Source organism: Ambystoma mexicanum, chromosome 7q (assembly GCF_040938575.1).
Source record: "Ambystoma mexicanum isolate Mex_15411 chromosome 7q, UKY_AmexF1_1, whole genome shotgun sequence".
NCBI lineage: Eukaryota > Metazoa > Chordata > Amphibia > Caudata > Ambystomatidae > Ambystoma > Ambystoma mexicanum.
Genome location: NC_090941.1, coordinates 571,885,939 through 571,903,202, shown reverse-complemented (window position 1 = coordinate 571,903,202; position 17,264 = coordinate 571,885,939). Strand labels below are relative to the sequence as shown.

Sequence of the window (17,264 nt, the reverse complement as noted above, 5' to 3'; positions counted from 1 at the left end):
CCCCTACTAAATTGCCATTTATCTAAGATTAATGCGCCAATTTTGACCCTGGCGATTGGGAGCTGAATACCATTTTGACCCACCTGAGGTACCCTGGCCCCATCCCATATTCTTTCAAAGCCGCTAACAACCACGGCCACCTCACAGAGTCGAAGGCCTTAATGGCATCCAGCGAAACTATTACCATTTCGCTGGGGTCCTTCTCTGTCTGTTCAATAATGTGGTGGACTCTCCTGGGATTGTCGGTTATATTCCTACCTGGAACGTAGCCTGATTGATCGGGGTGTATAAGTTTGCCAATAACTCGTTTGAGCCTGTTTGCCAGCATTGCTGTGAGGATCTTGCTGTCTTGATTGAGCTTAGATAGGGGTCTGTATGACCCACAATCCATGCTTGGCTTGCCCAGTTTTAGGAGCGGAATGATCACCGCCTCCCTCACGGACTCCGGCAGCCTCCCCGTTCAAGCGCTTCATTTAGCATAGCAAGCAGCGGGGGGAGTACCTCCTGCTTGTATGTTTTGTAGAATTCACTTGGGAGCCCGTCCGACCCCGGAGCCTTACACGTGGGTGTTAGGCAGAAACCTGTGCAGTTCCCTTAGGGACCACTGCAAAAGGCTTAAGACTACAGGTGTTGGCAGTAAACCCAATTGGTAGCAGTCTGTACCACCCAGATTTACCTGGTAGCTGTGGCTGAGCAGCCAGACTTCTCTCAAGAAGAGTTAGACAGTATATAGAGTATACAAGATAGGTACCAAAATACAGTAGCACAAGCAAACACTGACCAGAGCTTTTGGTATCAAGTATATAATTATTTATTTAAAGACACACTTAGAAACACTCCAGCACTATTATTGTAAGCAAGTTCAAAACACAGTCACTATTTTTTTTTTTTTTTTTTTTTTTTTTTTTTTAAACTTTATTTTTGGGTTTTAATATACACATACAACAACGACCTTTGGTGATAGGTCAAAACAGCATAACAACATACAACGATATTGCGTTCATTACACTTACAATGCATTTTCACAAGTTCTGGGGTCAACTTGCAATGGTACAAAGGGTCTCTAAGACAAAGTGCTCTGCTGAGGGTCCTGAAGATTGATCGGGGTCGGGCTCATAGCTGTGTCTTGGATTGCGGGTGGAGATTTAGAGGTGGGGACATCAGGTGTAGAGAGTAAATATTCAATGTAGGGAGCCCATATATCCGGGGGGCGTGCGTGTAGAGGGAGAGTCCGTAGAAACTCGGCATCCATGTCTTGGCAATACAGGATGTCGTTCTTCCACGCTGCCAGTGAGGGAAGGGGGCCGCGACCCCAGGTCAAGGCAATTCTCCTGCGGGCGAGCACCAGGAACAGAGAGGCGAGCCTTTTCCCGGGAGCCTGCAGGTGTTTGGTCATGCTCAGGAGGGCTATGGTCGGTTGCGGGGCAATCGTTTCACCGATCACATCACTCGTGTGCTGTAGGACCGTAGACCAAAAACGGGCCACGCCCGGGCACTGCCATGCGAGGTGAACAAAGTCAGCGTCTGGAAAAGCGCATCTCTCACAGTGATCGGAGGCGTCAGGGTGATGACGTCGCCTCTTTTGGGGAGTGTAATATGTTTGATGGATGAAGTTGAAGTGTATCTGCTTATATCGAGTGTTTAAAGCTACTTTTTGAGTTTGTTGGAGAATGTAGGACCATTCCACATCGGGTATCGTGACATGGAGTGCTCTTTCCCAGCGCTGTTTGGCATTGACAGCGGGTGTCGTAGTGTCAGCCAGCAGTAATCTATATATCGTGGAAACCAGCCGCCCCTCTCCCCTTGCTTGTATCACCCTGTGCAGGAGGGTCCACGTTGGGGGTTGCTTAGGGAATGATGGGAGGATAGCCTGCAGGGTGTGCCGTAGCCTGAAATAGAGAAAAATGTCGAGTGAAGTGTTGCCCCCTCTCTCCCTGATCGCCTGCGGCGTTATGAACATGCCCTCTGGGAAGAGGTCTCCCAGAGTTTGGATATTGGTTTTGTCCAGCCAGATCAGGAAGACTTTTTCATTAGTCAGAGGTATGCCGGGGATAAACCTGATGGGTAATAGCGGGGAGTATCTTATCTGTATTTCGTATTTGCGGGCTATTTTCTTCCAGATGGCGTATGTGGATTGGACTGTGTTTAGTGTGCTGTACGGAACCGATTGCTCGCTGAAAATGACAGCTGTCAAGAAGTTGGGCGATGCTAGGGCGCGCTCGACCTGAACGTGTGGTCGGATATATTCAGACGCATACCAGTGGCCAAGGAATTGGGCCTGGGCCGCCCAGTAGTATTTTTCTACATCTGGAAGCGCAAGGCCGCCCCGAGTCACCGGCAGCGTCAGCGTCGCATATGCGACTCGTGCCGGCTTGCCCGCCCATATTAATTCTAGGATGAGGGACTTGATTTTCTGAATAAAGGCGCGCGAGAGTATTAGGGGTATGTTTGTGAATAGATAGAGAAGCTTGGGGAGAATCACCATTTTGGTGAGTGAGACCCTCCCCCAGAGTGTTAACGGGAGGGACTTCCACCTTTGGACCCGCTCTTGAAGGGAGTGTTGTCCTTAAAGATGTCATCATGATTAAGTGACATTAGGATCCCTAGATAGCGCACCTTGGAACTTTCCCACTTAAAGCCGTGGTCATCTCGAAACATAGGAGTGGATTTCGTGAGTGGAAATATTACCGATTTCGAGTGATTTATTTTGAGGCCAGATATGCCGCTAAATCGGATTACCTCACGCATAACTGGATTGAGGTTTGTCTGTGGATCTTTGATGAAAAGCAGCACGTCGTCCGCATAAAGGGAGACGATCAGCTTGTGAGGGCCCAGGGTGATGCCCCTATCCGTTCGGCGCTCTCTCAGTCTTGACGCAAGTGGTTCCATGACTAGCGCGAAGATGAGGGCGGACAGGGGGCATCCCTGCCTAGTGCCACGCTCCAGTCTGATTCCGGGAGATCTAGTGCTACCGAGGGTGATATAGGAGCAGGGGTCGTTGTAAAGAAGAGAGACCAATTTGACAAAGGTTTTACCCAAGCCCATTTGTGTAAGAGTTGCAAAGAGGTAAGGCCACTCGACGGAGTCGAACGCCTTCTCGGCGTCTAACAGCACCGCTATGGCTTGCTGTGAGGGGTCCAAAGCGGCGATGACGCCGAAGAGTCGTCTAATGCCATATGTCGTGCTGCGGCCTGGGATAAATCCGGCTTGGTCTCCTAGGACCAGTGCGGGCATGAGGGGAAGGAGGCGGTTAGCGAGGATCTTGGCGAGGATCTTGTTATCTAAATTGATTAGTGAGATTGGCCTATAGGAAGCGCAATCGTCCTGTGGTTTGCCTACTTTATGCAGGAGAGTCACGTTGGCTTCACGGAGGGTGGGAGGGAGTATTCCGCGCTCCAGGGCTTCTTCGTATACTTGTAAGAGTATCGGGGCAATCACGGCAGCATGGCTTTTATAGAATTCGCCTGTCAAGCCGTCGGGACCAGGCGCCTTGGTGCTTGGGAGAGATTTTATTGTGTCTGTAATTTCTACTAAGGAGATGGGAGCATTTAGGGGTTCGCGTAATTCCTGGGTCACCCAGTACAGTTCTGTGTCGTTTAGGTAGTTCTGAATCTCTTCAGGGTTGCTAGCGGTGTGGGAACTATACAGGTTTTGGTAGAATTTATGAAATGTGTTGGTGATTCCCTCTTCGGTGTAGGATAGGGTTCCCTGCGCGTCTCGGATATATTCTACTCGGGGGGGTGTTTGATCCAGTCTCAGAAGGCGGGCTAGAAGCGCCCCGGGTTTCTGCCCCTCACCATACTGTCTGATCTTGTGTCTCCGGCTCAAAAATTTCAGTTCACGTTCTGCTGTCACCTGAAATTTATCTAGTTCAGTCTTTAGTTCGGCCTGAATCTGCCTGTCAGGGGATGTTGCCTGAACCTTTTCAAGAGCCTTCAAGCGTCGTTCACATTCCGCCAACTCACGCCTGACTAGCTTCAGGATACCGTTTTCTTTGGCCAAGCAGACACCCCTCACATAGCATTTAAATGACTCCCATAGAGTGCCGGCTGAGTCGACTGAACCCTGGTTTGTTGCAAAAAAGGAGGTGATGTCTTGACGAAGCTCATCAGCGAAGATGGGATCTGAAAGTGAGCCGGGTTTGAACCTCCAGTTCACGGGAGGTCTTGGAGACTTAGACATTGTAAAGTCAAGTGTGACCATGGAGTGGTCGGAGAGGGATCGTGGTAAGATGTGGCATGGGCCCCACTCGAAAGGGCTGAGTGTTGATACCAAGAGATAGTCGATGCGGGAGCTGGTGTTATGGGCCGCTGAGTGAAAAGTATAATCTTGAGACTCCGGATGAGTGCGTCTCCAGATATCAGACAGGTCGAAGGCTTGACAGATCTCCGTGACTTGGCGGCTGGCTTTGGAAGCTCTGCTGTTGCAGCTGTGTGATTTATCAATGCGCGGGTCAAGCGGGGTGTTGAGATCAGCTCCCCACATCACTGTCGCCGAGGCGTATGTGCCCAGGTTGGGCATAATCCAGTTGAAGTTGCTCGGTCCGTCGACATTGGGGGCGTAGGTGTTTACCAGGACTACCTCTCTCCCAGCAAGCAGGCCCCTCACCAGCAGGAACCTGCCCTCCCCGTCCCTCTTAGAGCCGATCAGGCTGAAGCCGGCTTTTTTGTCAATTAGTATTGCCACCCCTCTCGCGTAGGAGGAATATGAGGAGAAGTATCTGTGGCAGCCCCATGACCGGGCCCAGGATTGTTCCGCCGTTGGAGTCAAGTGGGTCTCTTGTAGCATAGCAATGTTGACTTTGTGCCGCCGTAGATATTGTAGAACTTTCCTGAGTTTAGAAGGCTGGTTCCCACCGCGGATGTTCCATGTAGCAATTTTAAGCGATCCCATATCGTAGCAGTCTAAAAGAGCGGGCTGGTGACACCACGACCCCGTGGCACATATTAGGTATGCGGTTATCGCAAGGTGTGATACCTATTGCAGGTTTTGGCATAGGACTTCGAAATTGTAGAGTGCTAGAACGCAATTGCTGAAACAATAACATTTTGGAATTCTCGGGATCTCTCCCGTGTGCAGGCAACCCCCAACAGGCCTGCAGATTAGCCACCCCGTTTCCTCCGGGATGAGTAACTTTTGTAACCCCTCCCTGCGTGGGCAACCCCCAACTCGCCCATGGTATACCCACCCTTATCAGTTGAGCCACCGACAGTGCCGTGCTTGGGGCGCTAGACGCCTCGCAAGAGGCTGTGTGGCCCAGAGACAGTTAATCATATGATTCTGTGGGAACTGGTAGATGTCGCTGACATCGAAAGGATCTGCGTCGCCTCATTTTGCCGCGTTTGGGAGCATTTATGGTGGGTTCCTGCGTATGCGTTCGCCCCTGCGCGGGCTCTGGTTGTTGGGAGCCTGCCCACAGTTCTTCCGATCCAGGTACTCAGTGGCCTCCTCAGGCGAAGCGAAGAAGTGGGCTCTACCCTCATGCTGGATGCGGAGTTTGGCGGGGAACAGCATCGAGTAGAGAATCTGGTTGGCTTGAAGCCGCCGTTTGATTGCTGTGAAAGAGCGCCTCTGTGCTTGAACCGCGGGTGTGAAATCGGGAAAGAACTGAATCGAGTCGCCATCAAATTGGAGATTCCCTTTCTCTCTGGCTGCTCTAAGTATGGCATCGCGGTCCTTGTAATTAAGTAATCTGGCTATGATTGGGCGTGGGTTTGCCCCCGGGACCGGTCTGACCGTAGGGATTCTGTGCGCTCTTTCCACTATGAATAAATGTGAGAGAACCTCCGGGCCGAGCAGTTCGGAGCAAATACGTTCGACATGGTCCTCCATTTTGATTTGAAGTTGCTGCTCTCTTACTCCAATAATTCTGATGTTGTTCCTACGGGAACGGCCTTCTAGGTCTTCGTTCTTAGCAGCGATAGCTTTTATCTGGGATTCCAACGCCGAGACTCTAGTGGTCAAGGATGCTGTGCCATCGTCCAGACTGGACACACGCTGTTCGACAGTGTCCAGTCTCTCGGCGTGTTGATCGAGGCGATGTTGGATACGATCTACTTTGGACGACAAATTGTCAAGTTTGCTTCCCAGGCCACCTATACCGGCTTTTAAGTCCAATAGGATTTCCTTGATGCCGGGCTCAGGGATCTGGGCTTCTATGGAGCCTTCTTCCGCCGCTGGGGACGCTGGTCTGCTCGCGGTATTCGATGGCCTGGTGGCTGAGCTGGCCTCAAAATTGAGTTTTTTTTGGGACTTATCGTATTTCCCCATGCTGTGTGTTCCTCCAGGGCACTTTCACTGACAGGCTGAAGCGAGAATAGTATGGCCGCGGCAGTGTTTGGGGCTAGATGCTGAGCTCCCTATCGCGGCCAGGGGTGATCGGGCCGGATGGCTCGTGCAGCGCTTCAACAGCCCAGCGGTCCCCGCTCCGCTCCGGGAGACCTCCGCCCTCGATGCCGCCAACGCGGTCCACCTCGCTCGGCGGTGTGCGTATGATCGTGTGTTATTCGGCGTTGGGTCCTGTGGGCCAAGCGTCGGAGTACAGACAGCAGAGGTGCCCGGCAGGGCTCTTACCTTGGTGTGGGTGTCCCCGGCCACGTCCCGGTGATCCTGCCACCCAAGGATTGCTATACAGTGGGGCACAGCCGCGTCCCACATCCGCGGCGCCGTCTAGGCCCCGCACACTCGTGGGGACCGCCCCTCACGACCCTCGCCGGGCGCCGATTCCCACGGCTCCGAGGGGTCACCTCTCGCCTGCTGTGTCGTTTCACAGGTCCCGTGTTATGAGCTCCAGCTTCCCGTTCTCTCCTGGGTAGGGGGGTAGATGGAATTTCCTCGGGTCGTTGTCAGGATTCACGATGAGCGACTCTCTTGCCTCGGCCGAGCCCGTCACAAGGGCGCCGATGTCCGGCGAGCCGCGGCCTGCAACCAGACGCTCGTATCTCAGGCCGTGGATGGAGGAGCGAGTCCAGGAAAGCTTCGGGGGGCACCGCTCGACTTCGGAAGTCGGCTTCTGGCGATCAGCGGCTGAAACGGTCCCACAGAAAGGATGGATTAGACAGGATTAATTCTGGGCCTCACGGAGCTCCCTAGGAAGCCGCCATCTTGTTCGGCTCACTAGCGCCCTCTCCACACAGTCACTATTAATATATATACATCCCTTATTCCTTATTAGACAAGTCTTAGTTAACACCACTTATTTTCAGACAGAGGTGAGCCCTTAACTAAAGATGGCACTCCAATAAGTTATCAAAAAAGGGAGGGAAAAGGCAGAAATTAGAAAAGCACACAACACTAATACTTAAGAAGCACCCAGCAAGGTAGGAAAGTCAAAGTCTACTTGTGAGCAAAAAGTTCAGAGGCCAGGCTCCCTCTTAGAGAGAGTAGAACACCAATGCGCCCACGATCACACAGTTTAAGAGGCTTGAAAAGTCTTGCAGAGAGTTCAAAAAGGAATTAGTTCAGCTCAGAAAAGTTCAGTTAGCCAGCCTAGGGCCAACCCAAGTGGTAAGTTGAGGATTTAAGAGACACCCCACACAGACCGTTGCGAGGGAGGCCAGGCGGACACAGTACCTTGAAAGTGGAGAGAATCCTCCAGCGGGGGCAGTTGTTCCTGGCAGCGGGTGCAAGTCGCGGCGTCGTCCAGAGGAAGAGAAGATCTCGACGTGGAGGAAAGCTGAAGGTCATTGCACTGCCAGGGAAGAAACCAGCCGCGGAGTTTTCCGGTTAAAAGGTACCCTTTTATTCGCGGTAGTGGTAAAACGTGGTATCCCGGTTGCCGGGGTGGTTGGCACAGGCAAGGCGGCTACGAGATGATCCGGGAAGGCGAAAAGGCGGGCAAACTGGTTATCCCCACCAGTCAAAGGAAGAAGACTCTTCGGGATGAAGATCTCCTCTGTTGTTGGAAGAAGTGGTGAGGCGGTTCAGCAGGGCTCCACCGTTGATGTCGTCGTTGCAGGTCGGCTCAGCTTCTCCCTCTTCGGATTCTTTGGTCCTGTGGCGACTTCTGAAGTTCCAGTCCCCAAAAATGACTTTCGACATTATTGGTTTCGAAATTATGACTATAAACCAGGACAGGTGTTTTGACAAGTTCATGTCACTCATGTGCTCCCCTCAAATGGGCACAATACTCAGGGGCATTATTAAAGATATGTTGCTGCCCGCCTCCCCAGCGCAGCCCATGGCAATGCACCTCATGCCGGCTCCGACCGCCGCAGCAGCCCAATACAGAGGCTCCAGCAACACTGGTGCGGTCCCAGACACCGACCACGGAGGAAACCCAGAGGCTCACTGGCGCCACCCGCCCCCTGCTGACAGTGGACCAGCAGGACACAGACAAGGAGGAGTAGGATACGCCCTCCTCAGCGAAAGCCTTTCATGACAGGATTGCAGGCTCGTCAGAATAACTTGGTATCCCCCAGTCACAAAGGGAGCTCCCTGAAGCGGAAGTTCTGACGGAGGTCCTGAGCATCGAGGCTGAGGCTCGGTCAGGCATCCCCCTGCAAAAGGATGTGGAAGCTTTGGCCAAAAAGGGCTGGCTCAAGCCCCACTCCACACAACCTGTCAACAAAAAGCTTGATGCTAGGATCAGACAAAGTAAGGGGGACAGCATACTACTCTCTACGCACCCGCAGCCCCTGTCATCAGTAATCACTGCTGCGTCCATGTATACCAAACCCCAGGCTTCCTCGTCTAGTACCGCCACCATAGCCCTCAACAAGGAAGAGAAGACCCTTAATTCATATGGCAAGAAGGTCTATTCAAATGCCGGGCTACACCTCAGGCAGGCCAACGCAGACGCTATCCCCGCTGCGGCTAATCAACGGCTGTGGAGGGAGATCACAGAATCGCTGCCCGATATCCCTAATGACAAGCAAGCCTCATTCAAGGCAGGTCTAGAGGAGGTGAAAACTGTGGCCCAGGATATTATGGAGGCCTCTGTGGGACACTTTGATATGGCTAATAGAGAAATCTGTCTGGCAACAGACATGAGGCGCACTGCTTGGTTGAAGGCTACTAGATTCAACCAGGATGTGCAGGACAGAATCTTGATATTCTGTTTGGGGGCTGGGGCGGTCTCTTCCATGTCTCCACCGACAAGGAGCTTGATAAAAAGAAGACCAGCTCCCAGACAGCAAAGCCTCTGGCCATACCTACCAAAATGGCAACTAAACTGTTTGTTCAGTCCCAGTCCCGCTCAGACAAGGGGCTCTCATTTGGCAGCTTCCTCGGGTTACAGGACCGCAAAGCCAGACAGTCGGACAAGTCTCCCAGTCAGCACAGGAGAAAGCACCACAAAACAGCTCATAAGGGGTTCTTCCAGTCCCCCTCCTCCACCTCAGCCTCTGACCAGAAGAAACAATGACGTTCCGCTTCAGGTCCACAGCACCACAGTTGGGGGCAGGCTGGGCCAGCACAGTCAGGCATGGCAGGCGATGTTCGTGGACGCCTGGGTCCTCTCATTGTTCTGGGGCTTCCTTCTCCCCCTCTGAGTTCCCTCCCACTTCCATGGATCGGCACACCATGACTCTTGATGGAAATTCGCTCCCTTGTCAAGAGAGAAGAGGTAGATCAGGCCCCACCCTCCTAGCAGGGGCAGGGCTTTTACTTTTGCATCTTCACTATCCAGAAGACGATCTAGACGGGCCTGTGAGTGGTGTTGGATATATCATCCCTGAATCTTTACCTACCCTTGCAGAAGTTCAAGATGGTGACGCCAGCACTTATTGCTGAGACACTGTGTGGGGGAGACTGGACGTGTTCCCTGGACCTGAAGGACGTGTATCTCCACGTTCCCATTGTGCAGCCTCACCGGGTCTTCCTCAGGTTCCAGGTCATGGGTCTGCACTTCCAGTACAGGGTTCTGCCCTTTGAGTTAAATTCAGCGCAGAGTCTTCAAGAGGCTCATGAATGCTGTGGCGGCTCTTCTCAGAGAGGAGGGGTTGCACGTCTACCCGTACTTCGATGACTGGCTAGTCAGGAATACCTCACCAGAGCGAAACTCAGCGGACAGATTCATCTCTACCCTATTCAAACTGGGGTTTTGGATCAACTACCAGAAATCTCAGCTCACCCCTGCCCAGACACTGGAGTTTCTGGGCCTGTTGTGGGGCAAACAGCAGCAGAGGATTTTCCCCACAGGGGACAAGGTGACAGCGATCCGATCAGCAGTCTCCCATTTCCGCAGCAGAGCAATTACCACAGCCTGGTGGTATCAACACCTTCTGGGAGTGCTGGCAGATGGTCTCCAGGCAATTCCGTACACCAGGCTCCGCATGTAGGCTCCAGCTACATTTCGTAGATTCCTGGGATCAGGAATCAGGCTATCAGGGGGCCCGATCTCCCTTCCACAACACCTGGACAACAACCTCAGATGGTGGCAGCAGGAACAGAATATTCTGGTGGGCAGACCCTTCTGTCCACCCCCATAGAGTACACCATTACCACAGATTCCTCACTCCACGGCTGGAGAGCCACCCTAGGAGTGCACTCTTTGCACCGTCTCTGGACCCCGACCGACCGACCGACCGGATGAATCGCATTAACTGGCTTGAGCTTATAGCTATACAGTTGGCACTCAGGTATATACAACAGACCATTAAGGGCAGGTCCATGTGCATCCAGACAGACAGCCCGACCTGCATGTTCTATATCAACAATCGGGGCCACCAGATCCCTGCAATTGTGCGTGTTGGCCCTGGGCATCTGGGAATGGGTGTGGCTCTCAGCAGTCATCCTTCCCGGGGAGTGTAATCTGGAAGCAGACAGGCTCAGCCGCCTTGCCGCCGACAATTACGAATGGCAGCTGAACGGGAGAATTTTCAGGAAGTGTTTAGCAGATGGGTCACCCAACAACAGACCTAGTTGTGACAGCTCACAATCGAACGTGCCAGCAGTTCGCGTCCTGGGGAGGAGACGCACTCCAGATACCCTGGGACGGGATATGGGAGTATGCATTCCCACCCACACTGCTTGTGCACAAGGTAGTGGGCAAGATCAGGAGCTCCAAGAACCTCAGAATCATCCTTGTGGCGCCTCACTGGCCAGCGCGACCCTGGTTCTCTGACCTATGGCAGATGTCACTTCAGCCAGAGATTCTACTCCCCCTCGGGAAGGGCCCTCTACTAGCACAGCAGGTAGGTACAGTTCTACACCCATCTCCAGAGAGCCCTAGCGGTCTGGTTCCTGAGCAGCTGACGCTACAACACCTTCAGCTGTCTTTCAAAAATCTGGAGATCATCCCAAATGCCAGGAGCCAGGCTACACACAAGCAGTACAAAAGCAGTACAAAAGCAAATGGACAAGATTCTGCTTTTGGGCTAAGGAACACTGTGCAAACCCACTGACATGCACCTTCGACCAAGTTTTGTCCTTTTCGGCCTAACCTGCCAGGTCAGGCATCCAGGTTGATACCTGCAGAACGTACCTGGCCGCTATTGGTGCATATAGGAATTCCGACTCTCTTGTCCTGTCTTCGGCCAATCCCATAGTAAAGAAACATCTGACGGGGTTGACCAGGCTTTAACCCCGTTCAAGCGCCCGCATCCCGTTTGGGTCCTGAATGTAGTCCTAAGTGCCTTAGCGCATAAATCATTTGAACCCATGGCCATGGCGGACATTAAGACAGACCTTCTGTTTGGGCTTACATCAGCTTGCAGAGTAAGTGATATCCAGGCGTTAGTCGCCTCAAATCCATACACTAGATTTCACAAGGACAAGGTCATGCTCCGCACACACCTCAAATTTCTTCTGAAGGTGGTTTCATCCTTCCATATTGTTAGGGAGAATTCTCATTTATGGCTAATTTCCCTTACCTAGTGAGTCCCTCCGCAGCTTTGCTGGATTTCTGGGGTTTATGTTTTCCACCTGGTAAGAGTGTGAGCCTTTTTCTCACTCTTGCAGTGTATCTGTTTGTGTGTGTTGTACTTTTTTGTGCTCATGGGCTATGGAGTGACACCAACTCCCTAGGCATCATCTTTTTACTTATGTGTCACACAGCACCTTTAGTGCATTGACACAGGGATGTCTTTTAGACTTCCCTGGTGAACTCCATTTCTGGGGATGACTACTGTCCCCCAGAAACAGGTAAAGTCACCATTGACTTTACTAGTCTTTTAAAAATACAGACCCAGTACAAACCATCTTACAATGGAGTACTGGAGGGGAATATCTTTCCCCTGTCCTTCTGTAACTCAGGGGGCATTTCCCGACTCGACATGGCTGGTGGCAGTGGTAACTATCATTTTTACGCGGATTCCCGTGCTAATGTTCTAGCTGTGGTGACAGACTTGAACATAAAACCCGCTACCCCATATCATTTGTATCTTGGGTCCTAGCATGGTTTTTCGCCATTTTTTGTTGGAAAGGTCTTTCTTGTTGTTTGCTTTCCGCGCCAAACCAGGTTTGGATTCCTTGTTCGCCGTCCTTTGGCGGGCTTCTGCACAGAAGCCCACCTTTGGCATCTGGGTGTCTAGGTGGGCTGAATGTGAGGGAGGGGTTAAGTAACCCCCTGCAGAGGGTCTCCTTGGAGACCCAAGTCACACTTTGTGTCGATTGGTTGAGGTGGTTGTCTGAGCTGGACAACCCCCCTGCTGTGTGATTGACAGCCAGGCTGTGTGAATGGGGGATTTTGGCATAAAAGGCAGGACTCTTGCGCTAGAAGTTAGAGTTGCCACTGGAACTACAAGAACCAAAGAGAAGTGGAGAAGAAGATGGCTGCTGCAACTCCTGGATCCCGGTGAAGCCCTGCTGCAGTCCTGAGCTATCTACCCTTCAAATAAAGGAGAAGATGCAGTCCGGAGTCTTCTTCCCTTGAGCCTGGTGGGATCAACCAGCTCACCTCCAACAGCCAGAGAATCCACTTTTGGGTTGAAATCACTGCACTGAGCTGTAGTGGTCTGGATAGCCATCAGAAGAGCCCTCTCCTGTTTTTAAGGAGCGCACCTTTTAATCATCGTTGCTTTGCTGCTGCTGGCTTCATCCCTGGGTAGTGCAGATCGCTCCAGGCGTCTTCCTTGTCCCCACGACTGAAGCTTCAGGAACCGTGAGGCTTCAGGAACTACCAGAAACAACTGCCATAGTACCAGTTTTCTTCATTCGAATAAGGTACTGTGTCCATTTGGTCGTTCTCTCCGTCCGACCTTGAGGAATCGGGGTGAACCCTTTTCCTTTCCGAAGGCTTGTCCTTTCTTCCTTCCTTCTTATAACTTTTGCTTCCCTTTGACAATATCCAGTACTCCTGGCAAACTTTAATCGTGAGCTATTCTAACCGTGTGATCCTCGACAACAGAGCCCCTGCTCCATTGTGACACTGGTGCAGGCCTATTGACTTTTATCTGCCTCTTAGAAAACATCCTCTGATTCTATTGCCTTGACAAAAGTATTGTCTATGATTTTTATCCACGATTCCCTTGTTTTAATTCTATGTGACAAGTGTGTTTAACGTTGGGTGTATTTCTTCCCGCGGGTACGCTTTCTTTTCGTAAGACCGAACTGTCATTACTGTCAAAAAGTGATCGCGTATTAACCCACAGTAACTTTTTTGTCTCGAAACACCGGTCTGTCAAATCCTAATGTACTTACCTTGAATTGACCTGAACAAGAGGAATTGTTTGTGTGTAGTATATTTAGAGTGTGGTTTTATTTAATAAAAGTGTTTCGTGAACAGATGGTTTAAAAATAAATGTACTTATATTTTTTAACCAGAAACCTTGAGTCAGTGTTTGTTTGAGTCACAGTAACTGTAGTCCTTTGTGTAATATCTAGTACTGCTCATTTGCGCTTGAGATAAGCCTGTCTGCTCCGCTACTGCTACCACTATAACTGTGTAGTACAGGCTTGTACCAAAGGTGAAATTGTACTCTCATTTGTGGACTTAATTGTATGAAGTTTTCCCTAAGGGTACTACATATGATTCTGCCTAACACTAGTGTACATCGGTGGGATTTTAAGTATAGTGATTACACTTGGAGTGCTGCTATTACCTTGGGTCAACTAACCACAAGGCTAAACACCACTAGAGTCTATTAACTGAAAAATCATGTCAAATATGGAAAACTACAGTGAGGACAGCCTCCTAAACTACACTGCCGAGGTTTTAAGAAGCATGTGTAGGGAACAGAGCCTCTCTGGTAAAGGAAAAAAATCTGAACTGGTTGCTAAGGGTCAGAAGGGCCTACCACTCCAGCAAATGTGGATAATGATGTTTCTGAGAGTGTTGGATTAGAAGAAGTAGATGAGTCTTTGTTAGGAGGCCCTACAACTCCCCTACCTGCTCAGAAACCACAACCTCTGTCCACAAGGACCCCATCAGGTCCTACACTCACTCCTGAATTTATTGCACTTGAGAAAATGAGACTTGAATTGGAAGTGAAACGTATTGAGGCACAAACTGCCATGAAACATCAGGAATTTAGGCTTATAGAAATGGAGATGGCTCATGCTTTAGAGATGAAGAAATTGTCTGTAGAAAATGCTTCTCTCCCAGGATCTTCTAGGTCTTCCAGTCCTAAGAGACCACGTATGCCAAAGGAAATGCTTGGTATGTATGAGACTAAACTTGATGTTTTGGATTGGTTAGCAATGTTCGAGTATATTCTGGGATTCAAGGTATCTCAGGGAATCAGTTGATTCCTTGGCTTTTCTCTAGGCTCCCCCCTGTTGCAAGTGATCCTGTAATGGAGCTGGGGCAGGTGGATAAGCAGGATTATGAGTGTGTGAAGCTAGCTTTAATAGCTAGATTTGGGAAGACCCCTTCACAGTACCTTAAGAGGTTTAGGACCCTCAAAAAGCATGATGGTACCCCTTGGGCTACCTGGGTGTGTGAATGTTTGGAAAACTTAGATGGTTAGGTTAAGGGTTACAAACGGTACACTTATGAAGGTTTGAGGAATCTTGTTATGTTGAAGTCAATTTATGATGCCTGCTCTCCTGAGCTTTGACAGCACTTGGCTGATTCAAAGGAGATAGATCCTAAGAAGTTAGCTAAGGCTGCTGACTTGTGGGTTGCCAACAGGACTGCTCACAAGGATTCTGGGGCAACTCAGAAGAAGGATGACGGAAAGCAGCCAAAGAAAGATAACAAGGAGAATTCTAATAACTCCAATCCAAAAGAGGGCCCCAAACATAACCAGGGTAAGCCACAAGGGAAACCAAATCAGCCTAGTGTACCATCTGGTGCTAAACCAGGTGGAGGTCAGAGTAAGCCTCCATTCAATAGGACATTTGGTAAATGTTTTGTTTGAGAAGCTATTGACCATGTGAAAGGGGATCCCAGATGTAAGGGTAAATCTTCAGGGGTCCACACTTTCTCCTTAGCCTTCTTCCAGGTGGAAGAAGTACCATTGGCAAGTGGAAACTTTCAGTTACTGGCTGATGAACCCATGAGAGTCTAAGCTAGTCTTTCTTTAGTGTCCTTGGGTCTTTGGGAACAACAGAATTTAGATGTATATAACTCAGTCCCAGATAATACTAAAGAGTATTATAAAGATAGTGTTCTTGTGAATGGTCAGGAGGCCCCTGCCATCAGAGACACTGGATCCAACATAACTGTGGGTGGTTGATGAATGTTTTTTCAAAGTATAGGATGTTGCTAAGGCGCCCAAATACCTAACCAAGTTAGCTGGAGGCCCTGTGCAAATGGTTCCCCAGTTACCAGCTCTCATCCAGTGCAATTCTTTTTTTTACATTTTTTTTTTACTGATTTAAAAATGTTTGCACATTTTTTTTACACATTTTCTGCACATGTTTTCCTTAGTTACCCTGTTCGGTTCCGCGTTCCTTGATTGTTTTTTATGTTCTTCTTTCTAGTTCGAGGTTTTCCAAAGTCAATATGTTGTAGAAATTGCGTCACTGCGATTATTTCCTTTGAGCCTTCCCCCTCCATTAAGCGTTTCCACCATTCCTTTTCTTCGTAGAAACAAGCCCTCAAACAGATGGAGCATGTGGGTGGTTCTTAGTTCCATCAAACCCGTACAGTTCAGGAGAAGATGTCTTAGTGTTTCTTTGAACACTTTTTCCTCACGAAAACGACAGTTGTTAGTAGATGTGATTCCTCGGATTGATCTTATTTCGTTAGTTGGTAAAATATTGAGCCGTGCTCTCATGAATGTTTGTCGATGTTGTCTACTTGGAAAGATCTTTAAGTAGGGTCTTGTATCGTTTAACTTTCTGCTTATCAGAGTTACGTTTACAGCTAGTTTATATGACCCCGCTGTATCCTGTGTCTTTATCCAGTCCAGGTTTTCCAATCTTGTTGTTGCTTTTGTTGGGTTATTCATTAACTCTTTTTCTGAAGATCCTATTTCCTCCAGTAAAGAAGTTATTTTCTGGCGCCAAGCCTTTAAGGTTTTGGAGTCTGTTTCAAAAACTTCCTTATGGATGATATCAAAGATGTTGGAACGCTCCGGAATAATCACTTTCCTATACAACATCAGTTAATTCCTCGCAACGATGCCTTGTAGGGATAGAATGCATAGTTCCCTTCTTATTAAAGGCATTGGTGTGGAGGATGGAAGATTCAGTATCTGTGTCCAGAAATAGCTTTCCAGCTTCATCCATAGTGCTTCCGGTATGTTGAATAAGGCCTCCGCGCCATATGTTACTGATGGAATCACTTTTGTTCGATAAAATTGTTTAATCGGTTTAAGTGAGTATCGGCAGAATTTGCTTTCGATGATCTTTGCTTGAGATGTTAGATTCTTCGTTTTTTACCAAAGGTAGAACTGCATATTTGTTTCTGTTAAGTTGTTGCTCATGATCACTCCCAGGTATTTGAATTCTGACACTGTTTGAATCTTTACACCTTCCAAGTGCCAGGTATACGGAATACTTGGACTGATGGTTTTTTGGAGCGTCATGGTCTTGGTTTTGCTCTTATTGATTTCTAAGTTGTTTTTTCCGATGTATCCGCTCAAGTTATCTAGTTGTCTTTGGAGTCCTATCGGCGTTTGATCTAATAGAATTAGATCATCCACATACAATAGGTGGGACACTGTCACCCCACCCACTTTTGGTGGGTATGATCTCACTTCGCTCTCAGAATCTTTGAAATCCCACAAATAGGCGTTGAATAACGTTGGGGCCAAGGGGCATCCCTGCTTGACTCCTCTTGCTGTTTGTATGGGGGATGACAGCGTGCCCTGTTGGTTCAAGTGGATTGATAGAGACGTCTCTGTGTAGAGAGCTTGAATTTGTTCCAATATATTGCCTGGGCACTCTCTGGTTTCTAGTTTCGTCCAGAGACGTTCCCTATTGACCTGGTCAAA

General features: G+C 49.6%; 1 protein-coding gene across 2 annotated transcripts in view; it reads left to right on the top strand.

Moving 5' to 3' along the window:
* The window catches only part of LOC138528424 (mitochondrial ornithine transporter 1-like), a 1,212,095-nt gene that overhangs the window by 818,645 nt on the left and 376,186 nt on the right, over nt 1-17,264 (top strand). The gene's annotated exons all lie outside the window — the stretch shown is intronic.